The 18,446-nt window shown below is 44.9% G+C and overlaps 1 protein-coding gene across 2 annotated transcripts in view; it reads left to right on the top strand.

Moving 5' to 3' along the window:
* Positions 1–18,446, top strand: part of ZBTB45 (zinc finger and BTB domain containing 45) — a 451,816-nt gene that overhangs the window by 257,905 nt on the left and 175,465 nt on the right. The gene's annotated exons all lie outside the window — the stretch shown is intronic.

Raw genomic sequence — 18,446 nt, forward strand, 5'->3', positions numbered from 1 at the left:
CAGACACAGTTGCAGAAGATACCTCAGATTTCTTGCAGGAACAGAGCACTATCAATTCTCAGCATTGCCGTTTGGCTTATCTACTGCGCCCAGAGTATTCACAAAATGCCTGGCATCAGTAGTGGCACACTGCAGACTCCAGGTGATTCAAATATACCCTTACCTGGACGACTGCCTTATACAAGCAGACAGCTAACGAACCTTGATAAAACACTTGGATTATGTCATTCAATTGCTGCAGGCTTTGGGATTATGTCATTCAATTGCTGCAGGCTTTGGGATACACAGTAAACATGCAAAAATCAAGACTACTGCCATCCCAAGAGATTACCTTTCTAGGAGCAAAACTGGACACACAGCTACAAATGGCGCTTCTCAGAGGAGAAACAAGAGCATTTGACCGATTACTTCAAAAGCCTAGCAAAACTAACCCACTTGTCCGCAAGGAAGAACCTGCAGGCCCTGGGGTTCATGGCATCTTGCATTCTACTAATTCCTCTGGCAAGACTACACATGAGAAAGCTACAATGGTACCTAAAAAGCTTGTGGTCTCAGCACAGCCACAACCTAGAAGACATAATACCACTCATACCATGCCTGCAAAGAATTTTTGTGGTGGGCTCAAGCAAGCCACTTAAACGAAGGCATGCCTTTCAGCAAAGCTCCAACAAGTCAAACTATCACAACAGACGCTTCGGATCATTGATGGGGGGCGCACATGGATGGCAGATGCATTCAAGGAAAATGGACACCCATGGAAATGCATCAACACATAAATCAAAAAGATGTTGGCAGTGATGCATGCAATAGAAGCCTTCGGAAAATCTATTCAGCAAGGTCATCTGCTAATACGGACAGAACACCACTGTCATGTGGTACATAAACAAGGGAGCACTCATTCCTACTCCCTCTGCAGATTAACAATGACTCTTTGGGAAAAGTCCCTGAAACTGAACGTCTACCTGCAATCCCAGTTTGTTCAGGGCAAGGACAATGTTCTGGCAGACAGGTTGAGCAGAGATTTCTTGGATCCACATGAATGGATACTACACCCACGCATTTTCACACAAATAACTGCATGGGGGAAACCGGATATAGACCTCTTTGCATCTCATCTCAGTCATCACCTGGAAAGGTTTTGCACAAGGATACACCATCCTCTAGCCTGGAGACCGGATGCTCTTTCAGCTGGAATGCCCTAACAATTTATGCATTCCCTCCTCTACCTTTAATCACCAAGGTGTTACTGAAAATCAAGGCAGAACAACCAAGAGGGATCTTGATAGCTCCAGACTGGCCAAGGCAACACTGGTATCCACTGCTACTGAGCATAACGCATACAAAACCGGGGCCCTTGCCACAGTGGCCTCTGCTTCTGACTCAACACAATTACAGGGCTGTTCATCAGAACCTGCAAACATTAAAGCTGACAGCTTGGAGGGTTCCATGACTGTGGCCCATGACTCCCTCTCCAAAAAAATTCAGGAAATCTTGCTGGAGGCACGCAGACCTTCCACCAGCAAAACCTATTCAGCCAAATGGAAGATATTCAGCATCTGGAATGACAACAAGGGCCAGGATGCATCACTGATGAACATACCTCAGATTTTAGAATACTTGGCAGAAATGTTTTACAGTGGCCTCTTATACTCTTCCATCAAAATCCACGCTTCAGCTATCTTGGCACATTACAACTGTGATCCACCTGTGTTCTCACATCCCTTGCTAAGACAGTTTAAGAGGGATAAAGAATATCAAACCTCCAAGGAAACCACCAATCCCTGCATGGGACCTCAATTACGTCTTAGAAAAATTAACTCTTCCTCCTTTCGAACCAGCATCATCTTCAGAAATGCAATTTCTCACTTGGAAAACTGCTTTCCTGTTCGCAGTCACTTCAGCAAGAAAAGTCTCTTGAGATACAGGCCCTCATAGCAGTTCCTCCTTTTCTCATTTTTCATCAGGACAGATTTTCTCTTAGGACCAATCCTTCATTCATGCCTAAGGTGATATCCAGAGTGTCTCTAAATCAAGCAATTCACCTGCCAACCTTCTTTCCTAACCCTCAAAATAAAGGGGGAAAAACTGTTGCATACTTTGGACATTCACAGGCAACTACGCTACTACTTGGACAGAACAAAAATCACCAGGAAGTCTGACCAACTGTATGTAGCCTATGCTGCTGGAGCGCAAGGAAAAGCAGTTATCAAGCAAACTATTTCAAAATGGATTGGACACTGCATCAGATTTTGTTACTCTTTCCATGGAAAAAGTGTGCCAGCTAATATTAGACCACACTCCACCAGGACTATGGCCACATCCACAGCTTTTCTCAGAGGAGTGGCTACAAAAGATATACTAGAGGCTGCCACATGGAGCTCCGTGCATACATTTACCAAACACTACAACCTGCCATTATACTCCAGATCCAGAGCAGGCTTTGCTTCGGCAGTCCTGCAGGGCATTCTAGCTATACCATCTCTTGCTTAGTCCTACCACCCCCAGCTTGGCTATGGTATTCAACCCATATGTCAGGACTGCAGTTGCATTCTTGAAGGGACATAGTACAGGTTTGTACCTACCATAAATGTAGATGTCTGATAGATATGCAACTGCAGTCAGGTTTACCCTCCCTCCTACCCCTCTGATTTCCCTTGGGTCCATTTCCCCCTTAGTTCCTATTAGCTGGGGATATCTGTTATGGTGTATCTGTTTATTACTGTTCCTTTTTTTTTTTTTGCATGTCTGGAATTGTCTTTTTTCCATTCACAAAATTTAGCCTTCCTTGGAGGGCACCTGGCATCTGGGGCAAGAAACTCTGAAGAAGATGGCGTCGGCTGATGCCTGTATACTCCAGCCGTGCTGACGGGGAGCGAGCGACATCGGCCGACGCCAGACCCAGACTTTGGAATCTGGCCGACCGAAGGGCTGCCTGAGGCAGGACAACCCATATGTCAGGACTGCAGTTGCATATCTATCGGACATCTACATTTATGGTAGGTACAAAACTGTACTTTACTGCAGATCTTGTTTGCCACGCAGCCATATAGCAGTTTCACCAAGCTCTCCAGCTAAGTATTGTATTTTTCAGTTTTTGCAGTATTTCGTAAGTTTTCTTAACTAGTTCTTCCCATGGGTACTATCTTTCTTTCTTAAAATTGTTGGTCATCACCCTTCCTTACTCTTGTCGCATTCTTAATACCATTGTTGGTATTTTCTCCTTTCCTCCTCAGTACCTCTTTTTGGGTTAGTTACTAGTTTTTTTTCGTATGTCTGAAAAGAAAGGGACTTCGGGGTTTAAGCATTGCTCTACTTGCAGTGGTATACTCCCCAACAGCGATCTACATGAGGTATGTGTTTGTCTGGGGGTTCCACACCTATCTGTGAAATGTCCTGGTCAGATTTGTTTTTTACAGTCAGCGGACGCTGAATTAAACAATAAACTTATTCTGAAAGGCCTGCTTCCTTCATTTTCTGAGGCTGTTTCTGCGTCTTGGGTCTCAACCCCTCCATCTGCAGACAAAAAAGTCCTCATTCAGACCTTTCGGCTGGTGAGAAGGGCAAGCCTCATAAGCATAAGGCCCATAAAACGTCAACGGTGCACAAGATCGCCTACTCTTTTCCGATAACCTCGGCTCTGAGCTGTGCTCCACTGGTTACTTATGATATTGTGATGACTTCCACATCGCTGGCGCCCTCTGCACCGACTAATGGTGTGGTCAGACTGTGGTTTTGAAATTTACCTTATTGCCTGCCATTAGCATGGCACAGTCGTCCCCATCTCCGTTCCAAGATTGGTACTGACTACTCTATCGGAGCCAGTCTCCACCCCAGCTATCACATCTGCTCAGATACTTCCCCTTTTGCCTGTCTCTAAACTGGAATCCTCTTTGCTGACTTATAGTACACCTCTGATCCAGTATTCCCCATCCATGGATCCTTTTGCTGGGCAAGTCTTTAGCCCCTTTTTGGACTGACCTGACTCCCCCACAGGAGTGTTGGTAAGGTCTACCAGGAGCCTATCTGAATTAGGATGTGGTGCGCCTGTTTGATCAGCTGCTGACAGCCAGGGAGATTACAAATTTTCCTCGAATCCACCCCTCTGGGCTTTGGGTGCATTGCTCCTGCGACTTCCACGTATTCTCCTCCCTTGGACCCTCTGGTTCCGAGGCCCATAGCTCCATCTGCGGGAGGAATCCTCTCCTCTGTGCCCACAGAGACCACCTTTGAGGCTCCGAGGCTCCTTTGGGTTTCTGTTCTGAACTCTCTTCCTCAATCTCATGCTTGGGGGGGGGGGTGTAGCCTTCTGCTTTGGGGGGGGGGGTGGAACCTTCTGCTTCGGGAACGGTTCAGGATGTTCTTCGTGTTTCACTGTTGCAGCAGTTATTACATTTGGGTAATCTGCTGGCAGGTTGCCCTCAGTTGGCCTGAATTCCAAAGTGTTGGGTGCTGCGTCAGTTGCTGTCTTCTCTTCCATGACGTCAGGTCATCAGGTATATAAAACATGCAGCAGACGCCATTTTTTTAAGTCTTTCTTGCCGCCCGGTGCCCGAAGCAGAAGCATTTTGCAAGTGCTGGTTGGCAGACTACTGAAATTTGAGTGAGTTTCAGATCCGAACTCTTCACTAAAGCCAAGTACCCCGGTGGGGAAGCTTTTTTCTTGCTTTTTACCGATGTCAGAAAAAGTTAATTGTATTACTTGTGGGAAGCAAATACCTCTGATTTCCATTTATACTGTTCCTTGCCTAGGCCCTGATCACAATGTGCCTGGCTGTTGGTTTTGTGCTAGATTTAACCAACGCACTATTAAGCGTCTATAATATTGCATCAAAGTATTTTGGAATCAGATTTAACTACTCAGAAATGTCAGCAATCCTACTCTGAGTACATAAACACAGAAAAGCACAGAGAAAAGCAGTCTAGATCCAAAACAGACCAAGCTTCTAAGCCAGTTGCTGGTACTCTGGCGCCTTCGCAGAACCTGATACCCACTACCTTCGAGTCACAGGCCTCTACCGACACCCGTGTGGAGTCTGGCATGCCGCAAGATACTCATGGTAGTGGACCAACTGATGTATCTCTCTCCGATGGGTCCGGAGCCACTGAGCAGGCACCGGCTTCTGAGGATGTATTCAGACCTTTGTATATCAGACAGCTGCAAAATCAAAGACAAAGGCAACGTTAAAACTAAAAAAAGACCCATGAGCCTCGTGCACAGGCCTCAATGCCCAATTATCACAATGGTTGAAGAGCTTATTACCTTCATCAGGAGTATCCATCCCCCTCCAGATAAGAGGCCTAGGCAAGACACTGATTATGAATCTTCAGATCAGGTTTCCATTTCTTCTGATTCCTCTTCTGATCAGGAGTCATCTATACCTCCTTATGTGGATTCTGATGCTGAGGAGTCTATTCTTTCAGCATCTCCTCCAGAGGATTATTTATTTGGAGAAACTTTGCATACTTTGAGGGAGCATTTTCACTGGGAGAGTTTAAGACTTCTCTGAATCAAAAAAAGAGGCTCGGGGATTTCCTTCTCCCTCAGCACAATTTTTTAGCCATTCCCCCTGTTTTAGACTTTGTGGATGTGTTTTCGGAGTCAAACTTGACCCCTGACTCCTTACCTCTGGCTCCAGTAAGCCTGACAAATATTACAGGGTTCCTGACTCTCACAAATATTTATTTAGAAACCCTGCTGCTGATCCTGAAACTATTTCACAGGGTCCAAAGGGAGCCAAGGCCTCAACAGCAAAAACTCCTACCCCCTTTGACAGATTCAAGGACACTGGACAGATGGGGAAGAAAGGTTTATACATCTGCAACCTTGGCAGTCAGGGCCTTAAACTGTCAATTTCATATGCTTAAGTACCAACAACATGTTATGGGATTGCTGAAACAGAAAAGGATTTCGGATTGTGCAGAAAATAAAGAATTGCAGGAATTGCATGCCGCTGAACAAGTTGGAAAGCATACTTTGCAATGTGGTTTTGATTCCTTAGAGGCCTCCTGCAGGGATGCAGTTACTGAATCTGTGATTAGGAGGCATGCCTGGTTAAAGGAACAATATTTGCCTGATCATGTTAAAGCTAAATTGCTAGATGCACCTTTACAGCATGATTGTTTGGTACTAAGGCAGAAGAGGTTTTAATGAAAGTGGAAGACAAAGCTAAGTCTATGCTAACTGTTAGACTTCTTACAAGTGCAGCCGCCAAGATCCAGTAGACATTGGCCTACAAAAAAAAATGTTCCTTTCCTGTGTCAGAGCTCAAAGGGGCAAATCCAGATTCCCAAAGGGTTCCAGATACCAGGCGCAAGATTCATACAGGTCAAAGCAATGGGGCGCATCTACCTCCAAATCAGGGGGAGACAAAGTGCAAACCTACAGGAAACAGTCCCAATGACCACCCTCTGCCTTCACCAAGCAGTCATCTTTTGGCAGCACCCTTAGGGAGGAAAATTAGCACTTTTTGCTCAAAATTGGCAGTTAATAACCCAGGACAAGTGGGTACTAAACATAGTATCACAGGAATACAGATTCCATTTCCACACTGCCAGTGGCAAACTGTTGACCAGATATGCCCAAAAATCAGTGGGCAGAGGCACAAACAGGTTACGTCCCTCATGGATATGGGGGCCATTCAGCCAGTACCAAAACAGGAAAAAGGGCAAGGTTTTTACTCAAACTGTTCTTGGTACCCAGAAAGGACAAGGCCTGGTGGCCAATACTGGATTTATCAATTTTGAACACATACCTGGACATTCCAAAACTCAAACTGCTGACTTTCCAGCAGCTTATGCCCATGCTGGGCAAGAAGGCTTGGCTGGTGACTAGACCTAAAAGAGGCATACCTGCATGTCCCAATAAGACAATCGTGCAGAAGATACCTCAGATTAAAGGCTGGCTTAATGCATTACCAATTCTCTGCACTGCCCTTTGTATTATCTACTGCGCCCAGGGTTTTTACAAAGTGCCTGGCACCAGTAATTGCATTTTGCAGACTAAGTATACAAATACATCCTTACTTGGACGACTGTCTCATTCAAGCAGAGAACAAGGGCACTCTTCTTTGACACCTTGCGTTTGTGAAAAGGCTTCTAACATGGCTAGGGTATGCAATAAACGAAAAGATATCACAGCTGGTACGCTCTCAAAAGATAACATTCCTGTGTGCAAGGTTGAATACAACTGCCCAGATGGCTTACCTTACACCAGACAAAGGTAACTGACTACTTCAAACTGACGACAACAAAAACCCAGTCTTCTGCAAGACAAATTATGCAGGCTGTGGGCTTCATGGCATCCTGCATCCTACTAATTCCATATGCAAGACTGCATATGAGGAAACTTCAGTGGTACCTAAAACATTTATGGAGTCAACATTCAGACAATCTGGAAACTGATTCCTCTCATTCCTTGCCTGCAACAGGAGTATCTATGATGGGAAAGGCCTGTCACCAAAACATGGGACGGCCCTTAATTCTACCCCCTGCCAGCCAAACCTTAACAGATGCATCAGATTTTGCCTGGGGGGCCCACATGGCAGGTACATGCATTCGGGGCTTATGGACACCAAAACAAATGCATCTACATATCAACCAGAAAGATGCTAGCTGTTCAAAATGCCCTAACAGCCTTCAAGGACTTCATCTGGGACAGCTACTGATAGACTGACAATACCACAGTGATGGTATATAAACAAGCAAGGGGGCGCACACATACCGCCTTTGCTGATTAACCATGGCACTGTTGGGACACAGCTTTGACCTACCAAATACATCTTCAAGCTCAGTTCCTGCCAGGAAAACAAAGCACTCTGGCAGACGATTTAAGCAGAATCCTTATGGATCCTCACGAGTGGAAACTAAATCCACAAGTCTTCAGCATAACAGAGAAATGGGGGAGCCCAGACATCTAGTTGCATCTCCTCAAAATTATCAATTGAAAAGATTCTGCGCAAGGACTTATCACAGACAAGCATGGAAAGTGGACGCCCTATCCTTAATTTGGAAAAACCTATCCGTTTACACCTTTCCTCCTCTGCCTCTTCTACCCAAAGTCTTCCTAAAAGTCAGACAAGAGAAGCCAAAGATATTAATTGCCCCAGACTGGCCCTGCTAATATTGGTACCCAATCCTAAGGAACTTGTCTAAATACCCAGCTTGGACCTTGCCTCAGACGAATACTGTCCCAGCAAAATAATCAGATCCTGCACAATCAACTACAGACTCTAAACCTGGCAGCATGGCTAATCATCTAATCGTACAAACAATACCTCTCAAAGCTGTGATGGATGTTATTTTAGAAGCCAGAAGGCCTAGTACTAGAAAATCTTATGCTTACAAGTGGAAGAGATTCTGTGCTTGGAATCTAGCACAAGGAACTGATACAGCAGAACCAAATATTCCTCCGGTATTACGATATTTACCTGAGATGCTTTGACTAAGGCCCATCTTTCTCATCAATCAAAATCCATGTCTCTGCCATTTCTGCTCATTACAACACAGAGCCACCAATCTTTTCTCATCCTTTGCTAAAGCAGTACCTTAGAGGAGCCAAAAATGTAAGGCCCCCTAGAAGATCACCATTACCTGCATGGGACCTCAATTATGTGTTTGAAAAGCTTACCCTGCCTCCATTTGAACCAGCTGCTACCGCTGATATAAAGTTCTTATCATGGAAGACAGCTTTGTTACTAGCAATTACTTAAGCAAGAAGAGTTTCAGAGCTACAGGCCCTCATGGCTGTAGAGCCATTTATCATTTTACCTGGACAGGTTGTGTCTCAGGACAAATCCTACTTTTATGCTTACAGTGATTTCCAGTGTGGCTCTTGACCATTTAATCTTCCAACTTTTTATCCAAATCCGCAGAACAAAGGGGAGAGAATTCTGCATTCCTTGGACATACACAGACAACTAAGATTCTACTTGAGCAGGACTAAAGCTATAAGAAAAACTGAGCAATTACTAGTGTCATATGCTGTAGGATCAGAAGGAAAGGCTATTTCAAAGCAGACAATTTCAAAGTTGATAAGCTACTGCATCCGTTTCTGCTACTTACACCATGGTAAGCCTGTGCCCAAGGGCATTGGGTCTCATTCCACCAAAGCTGCAGCTACTTCAGCAGCCTTTCTCAGAAGTACCAATCAGGCATTCTAGAGGCTGCTACTTGGAGTTCTGTGCACACCTTTACAAAGCATTACCATTTTCCTCTCTACTCTAAGTCCAGGGCAGGCTTTGCCACTGCAGTGCTGCAGGGTCTTACCACACCTGATGCTGTTTAGCTCCAGGCTGCCAACTGTAGCTTTGGGATTCTACCCAAATGTAATGACTGCAACAGTGACACATGAACATAGTACAGTTGCGTACACTTACCATAAATGTAGATGTTAGTGTATTCACTGTTGCAGTCCAGGTCACCCTCCTGCCATCTCCCTGTCATTCTGAAGTTTATCTTTCCTTCAGTATCTTCCACAACCTATGTGGTGTATTTGCTTGTAGATGAAGGTAAAGTTTTTATAGTGATACATGTAATTAATATATATATATATATATATATATATATATATATATATATATATATATATATATACGTGTGTGTGTGTATATATATATGTATATCTAATATATCTGTATATGTGTGTGTATATATATATATATATATATGTATATCTAATGTGTGTGTATATATAAACATATATATATAAACATATATATATAAACATATATATATAAACATATATATATAAACATATATATATAAACATATATATATAAACATATATATATAAACATATATATATAAACATATATATATAAACATATATATATATATAAACATATATATATATATAAACATATATATATATATAAACATATGTATATATAAACATATGTATATATAAACATATATATATAAATATATATATATAATGTATAAAAATGTTGCTACCTTTTTGTGGGCACCTGACCTCGGGGACAAGAAAAACTAAAAAATAGCGTCTGCTGCATGTTTTATACCCCTGACGTTATGGAAGAGAAGACTGCAACCGATTCAGCTTGACTGAGGGCAGCCTGACAGCATTACCCAAATGTTATGACTGCAGCAAGTGAATACACTCTTAAGTGTACACAACTGTACTTTCGTCAACTCTTGCTCTGGGGGAGCTGCCCTATTGGTCAAAAGGCTTACCAGTAAACGCTATGGTGGTAGCGGCTGCCACGAAAAAGAATGTTGCGGAGGAGCTGCTTTCCACTTACCCAACAGAGTCCTGGGCGGTGGACAGATTAGGGAAGCAAGTTTTTGCTTAAGCGACCTTTGCTGTTAGTTTTCTGAATTACTTGGCACATTTTACTTGGCTCCAAAGTGATCTCTTATCTGAACTCTCTAGGACCTTCGTGGGTCAAATTTTGAATGGGGCACATGAAAGTTGCTTCCCAACTTGCTACCCTAGAGTTTATTTCCAACTCATCTATGAGGTTGCTGTCCCTCTCAACCGAAGGGGCAGCTAGAGCTGTGGGGGTAGGTGTAATTGAGACATCATGCCTGGATGTGCATTTGTGACCTCGTGGTCTCAATTATTCCTTCTTAAATGCCCATATCAAACTGTCCGCTTTGTTCAGTTCTAAAGTGAAGGAAACAAGTCAGGTGCGTGCAGGATGGAAAAACCTTGTCTGCCATTGGCCTATGTTTTTCCAAGCCTCTGCGCTCTTTCTCCAGAAACCAGTGTGGAAAGATGTGACAAAAAATCTCAAGGCCCTTTCCGTAGTGCACGTGGCAAGGACTCCCGCAGAGGGTCTTCCAGTAATGGAAGACTGTCGGGGCAGATGGGGTCCCAGAAATCAGGGCTCCACAGTTTTTCTGAGGATAACCTTATCAGGGTTCCTGAAGTGCTGCCCAATTGCTTTTCTCTGGAAGCAGTCAGGGCTGGTTTCTCTCTCCACCGAGCTGCCTGGCACTCTATTACAAACGAGGGTGCAAGGAATAATCTCCAGAGGTTATTACATTCCCCTAATCTTACCCAAGACCCCGAAATCCCTTCCCATGTTCTTCCCAGTCAAAGGGAAGAGGCAGCTTCAGAAATAAGAAAGCTGTGTCGAACGAGTCATCCAACAATTCCCTTCAGACCAGTGTGGATCCAGGTTTGATTCTAGATTCTTTTTGGTGCCAAAAAAGACTGGAGGCCCATTTTAGATCTCAGACAGATAAATCAGTAGTTCAGACGAAGTTCCATATGGTTACAATTTTATCCATTCTCCGAATTTCTTCGGGAGGGTGTGTGGATGTGCTCGATAGACCTCCGGGGATGTGTATTACCACATCAAAATGGACAAATGCTCCAGGAATCTCCGCTTTTGGCTAGGAGCCAGTCATTACCAATTCAGAGCCCTGCCGTTTGGTCTCTCGACGGCTCAGTGTTCACGAAATGCCTAGCAGTGGTGACAGCTCATCTGAGGCTTCAAGGATTCCGGGTGTTTCTATGTTTCGACGATCGACTCCACTCTGCCCCCACCAAGTACCTACTGGTCAGAGCCCTCTGGTACACCCTTGTACTGGTGGAGTTCCTAGGCATCGCAATTCACTGGGAAAAATCCAACCTTCGTCCCACCCAACAATTGGAATGTTATAGGAGCGGTATTCAACACTTGAACAAGGCATGTCTCTCTACCTCCTTAGACTTCTGAGATTACGGTTACAAGTGATACTCTGTTGAAGTAAGGTATCTGCAAGGGAAGTTAAGGCTTTTGGGTCTATGGCGGCAGCCGTTCCAATTGTCCCCCTAGCAAGATTGCATGACAGACTACTAAAATGGCTTTTTGTTCCAGTGGATATCCACTCTCCACCCCCTGAATGCAAAGATCCTTATTGCCAACTCCTGCAAGCAAGAGCTCCTCTGGTGGATGAGAACAGACTAAAATCTTTCACCCCTTCCAGACTCCCCAACGCCACTTTGACCACAGACGCTTCCCTGACAGGGTGGGTGGGGCCACTTCCAGAGAAAGATGGTCCAAGGCACGTGGTTCAACCTAAAGGTCAACTTGCATATCAGTGTCCTGGAGTTGAGCAGTACTAATGTTGTAGGCACTTCATCCGCTCCTTCCGTCAGGAACAATTGCTGTCCAGTCAATGTCTGTCTGGTGCATAAACAGGAAGGGACCAAATCCTACATCCTGTCGCAAGGCAGTGAGAATTTGGCATTGGACGATAGCTTCCAACCACTTTTTAATCGCAACGCATATCCAGGGGAGTTCCAATGTGGTTGTGGACAGGCTGAGCAGATGCATCCTCCGTCCACAAGAGTGGTCTCTCAACTGAAGCGTGACTGCAGAAATAATTAGCCATTGGGGCCAGCCTTGTTGCGATCTTTTTGCCTCCCCTTCAAACAAAAAATGCAACAGTTACTTTGCCGTCTTTATCCCCATGCGGGTTATCAACGAGAGATGCTTTGACTCACGAGTGGCCCACGGATCTCCTCTACGCTTATTCTCCAATACCTCTGATACCCTTATTTCTAAGGAAAGCTTATTCGGTTGAAAAGCAAAGGTGATCCTCATTGCCCCTTTCTGGCCTCGTCAAGTGTGGTTTCCCTTCTTCCGACCTCACCTGTTTAAACCTTCTTGGATCCTGGACACTCGTCAGGACCTAATATCTCACTTTCTGTCTGACTCCCCCAAATCTATTCACACTCAAGCTGACTGCTTGGTTTCTCCGCCTGTTAGTTGCCAGGCAGAAAACCCTCTCTTGTCAGGGATATTATTCCGTCCTCCCATAAACCATCTATCAGAAAACTCTACAGAAACAAGTGGAAAAGATTTGCTATCTTGTCGAATAATCAGAAGCTAGACCCCTTATCAACCCCTACAGCCACCATTCTTCACTATCTGTGTTTGACAATGGGGCATCAGCCTGTACTATTAGTCCATTGAGCAGCCATTTCCAATTTCCATAGATGGGAGTCGCTCAACTCCACAAGACCTCTCAGGCAGCCCGTAGAGACATGGTATCTCTGCCAGATTCTCCAGTGTTTCTTCCTCCCTTTGAGCCTGCCGCGACATGTGATCTAAAATTCCTGTCATGGATGTTTGTTTTTGATGGCGGTCACATCAGCCAAACGGATATTAGAGTTACAAGTCTTATGCATAAAGAGCACATACCTAATCTTCTGTAAGGACAGAGTGTCCCTTCGTACTAACCCATCTTCTCACCAAAGTGGTTTCCGGCTTCTCTATAAACCAGTCCATTAAACTTCCTGTATTTTTCCCAAACTACTCAAAGGCGAATACTGCCTTAATTCTTTAGATGTACATGGAAATCTGTTTCTATCTTGACAGAACTAAGTCCTTTCGCAAGTTGGACCAACTTTTCATTTCCTTTTCTGGTCCTAGATTGGGGTGTGCTGTATCAAAAGTTACTTTGGCATAATGGCTCTGAGATTGCATTACCTTTGCATATTCTCTTACAAATGAATCCAAACCTGATCAATTCAAAGCTCATTCAGCTAGGGTAATCGCAACTTCATTTGCCTTCCATTCTAGGGCTTCCATGGATGACATTTTTGCAGCAGCCAATTGGTCTAAACCCCATACCTTCATCAAGCATTGCAAATTGGATCTGGTCTCCCGGGGAAGGGCGGCCTTCGCTTCAATGGTTCTCAGGAATGTTCTTCCATAAGGGGCACCTAAGTTCTCCCTAGTAGCTTGGGATTCTGTCCGATCAGTGATGAATAGGAAGAAGATAAACAACTTCAGATAAAGAAGTTCTTACCAATAACGTTCCATCTGAGTTGTTAATCTTCCAGTCATCACACCCTCCCACTGTCCCCCACCAAAGGCTCCTGGCGGATCTTCTGGGTCCTTGTGGTGTTTCAGGGTTTATGCGCAGAGATGGCCTCTGTCTTTCTTTTATATGTTGTATGCAAACTCTATCGGAGGTAACTGGGAGAAGGGCTTTGTGGGTAACAGCTTAGCTCGAGTGTTTGGTGTACGTGAGTTTGGTTTAAGGCCGACTGTGTTCCAAGGGCTGAACCAAACCCATCAGTGATGACTGGAAGATCAACTCAGAAGGAACGTTATGGTTAGACAACTTTTTATCACAAGATGTACACACACACACACCCTTACTGTCAACTGCCACTAATTTCAGACTGTCCCCTTTTCTATTTTTTCTGTTCCTTGTAAAATCTGTGTATGTCCTTCAAGGATGCATCTGCAGTCATCACATATGGGTTGTCCTGCCTCAGGCAGCCCTTTGGTCGGCCGGATTCCAAAGTCTGGGTCTGGCTTCGGCTGATGTCGCACTTTCCCCGACGTCAGAGTCTGGGGTATAAAAGCATCAGCCGACGCCATTTTCCTCAGTCTTTCTTGCCATGGGGTGCCCGAAGCAGAAGCAGTTCGCAAGTGCCGGTCGTCCAGCTCCTGTGATTCAGCTACCGAAGACTTCGAAAAAGCTAAGTACCCCGTTGGGGACTCTTGCCTCAGCTGATGTCAGATAAAGTTAATAATTGTTTATCTTGTGGGAAACAAATACCTCAAGGATTTCCACTCTTACTGCCTAGGCCCAGACCATGACGTCTCTGCCTGTTCAGCCTGTGCTTCCTTCAACCGACGAACTCTTAGACGTCGGTCGGAGTTTGCAGAGGAATTCTTTGGGGCTAGTTTTGCTTACAAGCTGCCGTCGGAGACTCAGACTTTTCATTTAGTTAAGAAACGGAAGGACAAGGACCGACACGCGGGCTGTGGTTTCGGCTGAAACCACTGTCAGGCCTACCGCGAGTGTCTCTGTCTCGGCTGAAACAGTCCTTGGTACTTCAGATTACTGAAACCGCACAACCGACTACCTCTGCACCGGAGGCCCCGGCCGAGTCGGTTACTGAATTACCTACTGAAACTGGTGTCCAGGAACCTTCCGACACCATTCCTTTAGACAAATCTACTCCTGCACGTGGTGCAGCCAGACCTCCTGCATCCATGTCCATTAAGACTTTCTCTAGGGCTAAAGCTGCTAAACTTTCTAAAGCTTTGCCTCCCAAGGTTACCTCTCAGAGACCCTCTACTGGCTCACTGATTCTTAGCTTAGCAGAGGATCTTATCTCCTTAATTAGAGGTTATCAACCTCATCCAGACAGGGGCTCTCAACCACCTCCAGACAGAAGGCCCAGGGTTGAGCCCTCTGACCCCCACTCCTCAGATGAGTCCTCTGATGGCTCTACTGTCAGACCACCAGGAGGAGGCTTATTCGGCCTACGAGGTTTCTAATGCTGAAGAATCTATTCCCTCGGCCTCCCCTCCTGAAGAGTTTTCCTTTGGAGAGACATTACACTCTGAGAGAACATTTTCAATGGCAGGGTCAGGAATTCTCTGATTCTAGAAAGATTAAGGACCTTTGTACATTTACCTCAGCATAGGCCTTTAGCTATACCTCCGTTTTTGAATGTCATTGATGATGTGTACTCTGATGCTAGTACAACCCCTGACTCTCTCCCTCCGGCAACCTGATAGGTACTACAGGGTCCCGGACCCACATCTATACCTGTACAAGGCCCACTCTGCTGATCCAGAAACTATTTCCCAGGGCCCAAAAGGGGTTGCAGCTGCCACTGCTAGAAATCCTCTACCCTCTGAAAGGGAGTCCAGAGCTTTAGAGAGATGGGGTAAGAAAGTGTATACTTCTGCAACTCTTTCCATGAGGGCATTTAAATTGTCAATTTCATATGATACAGTACCAAGAGTATTTGTTAGATGAATTGCATAAGAAACTGTCTTCTGAACCCCTTGATCGCAAATCCCTTCAGGATCTGGTACATAACTCCCAGCAGGTTAGTAACCATTTCTTGCAGTGTGGTTATGATGCATTGGAAGCTTCATGTAGGTCGGCTATGACAGGTGCAGTCATACCTAGGCATGCCTGGCTGAAGGAACAATCTCTGCCAGACCATGTTAAAGCTAAGCTTTTGGATGCTCCTATGGAAAAGCAAAAATTATTTGGTTCCACGGCTCAAGAGGTCTTAAATTTGAAGAAAAGGCAAAATCTGTGCAAACAGTCAAAGACTTTCTGCAAGTCCAACCACCAAGATTCAGCAGAAATTGGCCTGCTAAGAATTGGTCCTTTCCGGACTCAGACAGATCTCAGAGGCAGGAATAGGTGTGCCAGAGGTAGAGGGCAAGCTAAAGGCTCCTACAGAGGCCGTCAATGGCAGCCTCCCAACCAGAGAGGTAGTGTAGGAACTACAACTGCTACACCAGGACAGACTCAATGACTTTGTTTTGACTCCGCCGACCAGGGCTCAATTAGAAGCACCTTTGGGCGGAAAGCTTTCTTTATTTTCAAAAAATTGGCACAGCATTAAAAGGGACACATGGACACTGCAAATAGACAAAGGATACAGGTTCCATTTCCACACATTGCCAAAAAGAAAAGGCATGCCAGACCTGCCACCAAATCAGAGGGCAGAGGCTTTGAAACAAATTTTCAACTTAATTCAAATAAAAGCTATAGAAAATGTACCTCTTTCAGAACAAGGCCAAGGATTTTACTCCAGATTATTCCTTGTTCCAAGAAAAGAAAATCAGTTGAGGCCTATTCTCGACTTGTCCACTCTGAATACTTACCTCATTGTGCCAAAATTCAAAATGCTGACTACAGCAACTCCTTCCATGCTGGGCAAGGGGTTTTGGCTGGTGACTCTAGACCTGAAGGAGGCATACCTGCATGTCCCTATCAGACAAAGTTGCAGAAGACACCTCAGATTTCTTGCAGGATCAGAGCAGTATCAATTCTCAGCATTGCCCTTTGGCTTAGAGTATTCACGAAATGCCTGGCATCAGTAATTGCTCACTGCAGACTTCAGGGGATTCAAATTTACCCATATCTGGACGACTGCCTTATACTAGCAGACAGCAAGCAAACTTTGTTAAAGGACTTGGATTATGCCATCCACCTACTGCAGGCCTTGGGATATACAGTCAACATCCACAAATCAAGACTTGTCCCATCCCAAAGAATAACTTTTCTGGGTGCGGATCTAGACACAACCACCCAAATGGCCTTTCTCAGAAGAAAAAAAAAACTACCGGATTACTTCAAGAATCTGACGAGACAAACTCAGCTGACTGCAAGGAAAATCCTGCAGGCCCTGGGTTACATGGCATTTTGCATTCTTCTGATTCCACAAGCAAGGCTGCATATGAGAAAATTACAATGGTACCTGAAGAGTTTATGGACTCAGCACAGTCACAGTTTAGAAACTTTGATCCCACTCATTCCATGCCTTCAAAAGGAATTTCTGTGGTGGGCTCAAGCCTGCCAGTCGAACAGTGGGTTGCCCTTCAAGGCAAGAGCCAACCAAACCATCACTACGGACGCTTCAGACCAAGGTTGGGGAGCACACATGGAGGGCAGATGTATCCAAGGGCTATGGTCAAAGAGAGCTGTGCATGCACATAAACCAAAAGGAAATGCTGGCAGTGATGCACGCCATCGAGGCCTTCAAACTTTTTCTTCAAGGCCACCTACTCATAGGGACAGACAACACCACAGTTATGTGGTACATAAACAAGCAAGGAGGCACCCATTCCTACCCTCTTTGCAGACTGGCAATGAATCTATGGGAACTTTCCTTGAAACTCAATATACAGCTGCAGTCCCAGTTCGTGCCAGGGAAAGACAATATACTGGCAGACAGCTTAAGCAGAAATACCACGGATGCTGCACCCAGACATCATCTTACTCATAGTACAATCACAGGGAAGGCCGGAAATAGATCTGTTCGCCTCCCCCCACAATCAACTGGAGAATTTCTGCTCAAGGACATACCACCCACAAGCATGGAAAGTGGACGCTCTCTCTTTCAGCTGGAAAGCTCTAGCAGTGTATGCTTTTCCACCTCTCCCATTAATTACCAAGGTCTTACTGAAGATCAGAACAGAGCAGCCCAGAGTGATTCTGATAGCTCCAAACTGGCCAAGACAGCACTGGTACCCACTGTTAAAGAGCATGTCACAGACAAAACCGTGGCTTCTCCCCCTATGGCCACTGCTACTGACACAGCACAATTTCAAGACTCTGCATTCCAACCTGAAAACCTTGCAGCTAAATGCCTGGAAAATAACATGACTCCTCCTCAGGATAAGCTATCCCAGAGAGTGAAGGATATTATGGAAGCTCGCTGGCCTTCCACAAGGAAGGCATATTCAGCAAAATGGAAAAGATTTCACACTTGGAACACAACAAAGGGCCTAGATGCGACAGTTATCAACATGGCACATATACTGGAATACTTGGCAGAATTGTTCCACAACGGCCTGTCTTACTCTTCCATTAAGATACATGCCTCAGCAATTTCAGCAGAATACAATGTTGATCCACCTGTCTTCTCTCATCCTGTCCTGAGACTGTTTCTGAGAGGAATCAAAAACATCAATCCTCCAAGGAAACCACCTGTACCTACT

The sequence above is a fragment of the Protopterus annectens genome, chromosome 17.part0 (assembly GCF_019279795.1).
Source record: "Protopterus annectens isolate FY-2018-M chromosome 17.part0, PAN1.0, whole genome shotgun sequence".
In the NCBI taxonomy this organism is placed as follows: Eukaryota; Metazoa; Chordata; order Ceratodontiformes; family Protopteridae; genus Protopterus; species Protopterus annectens.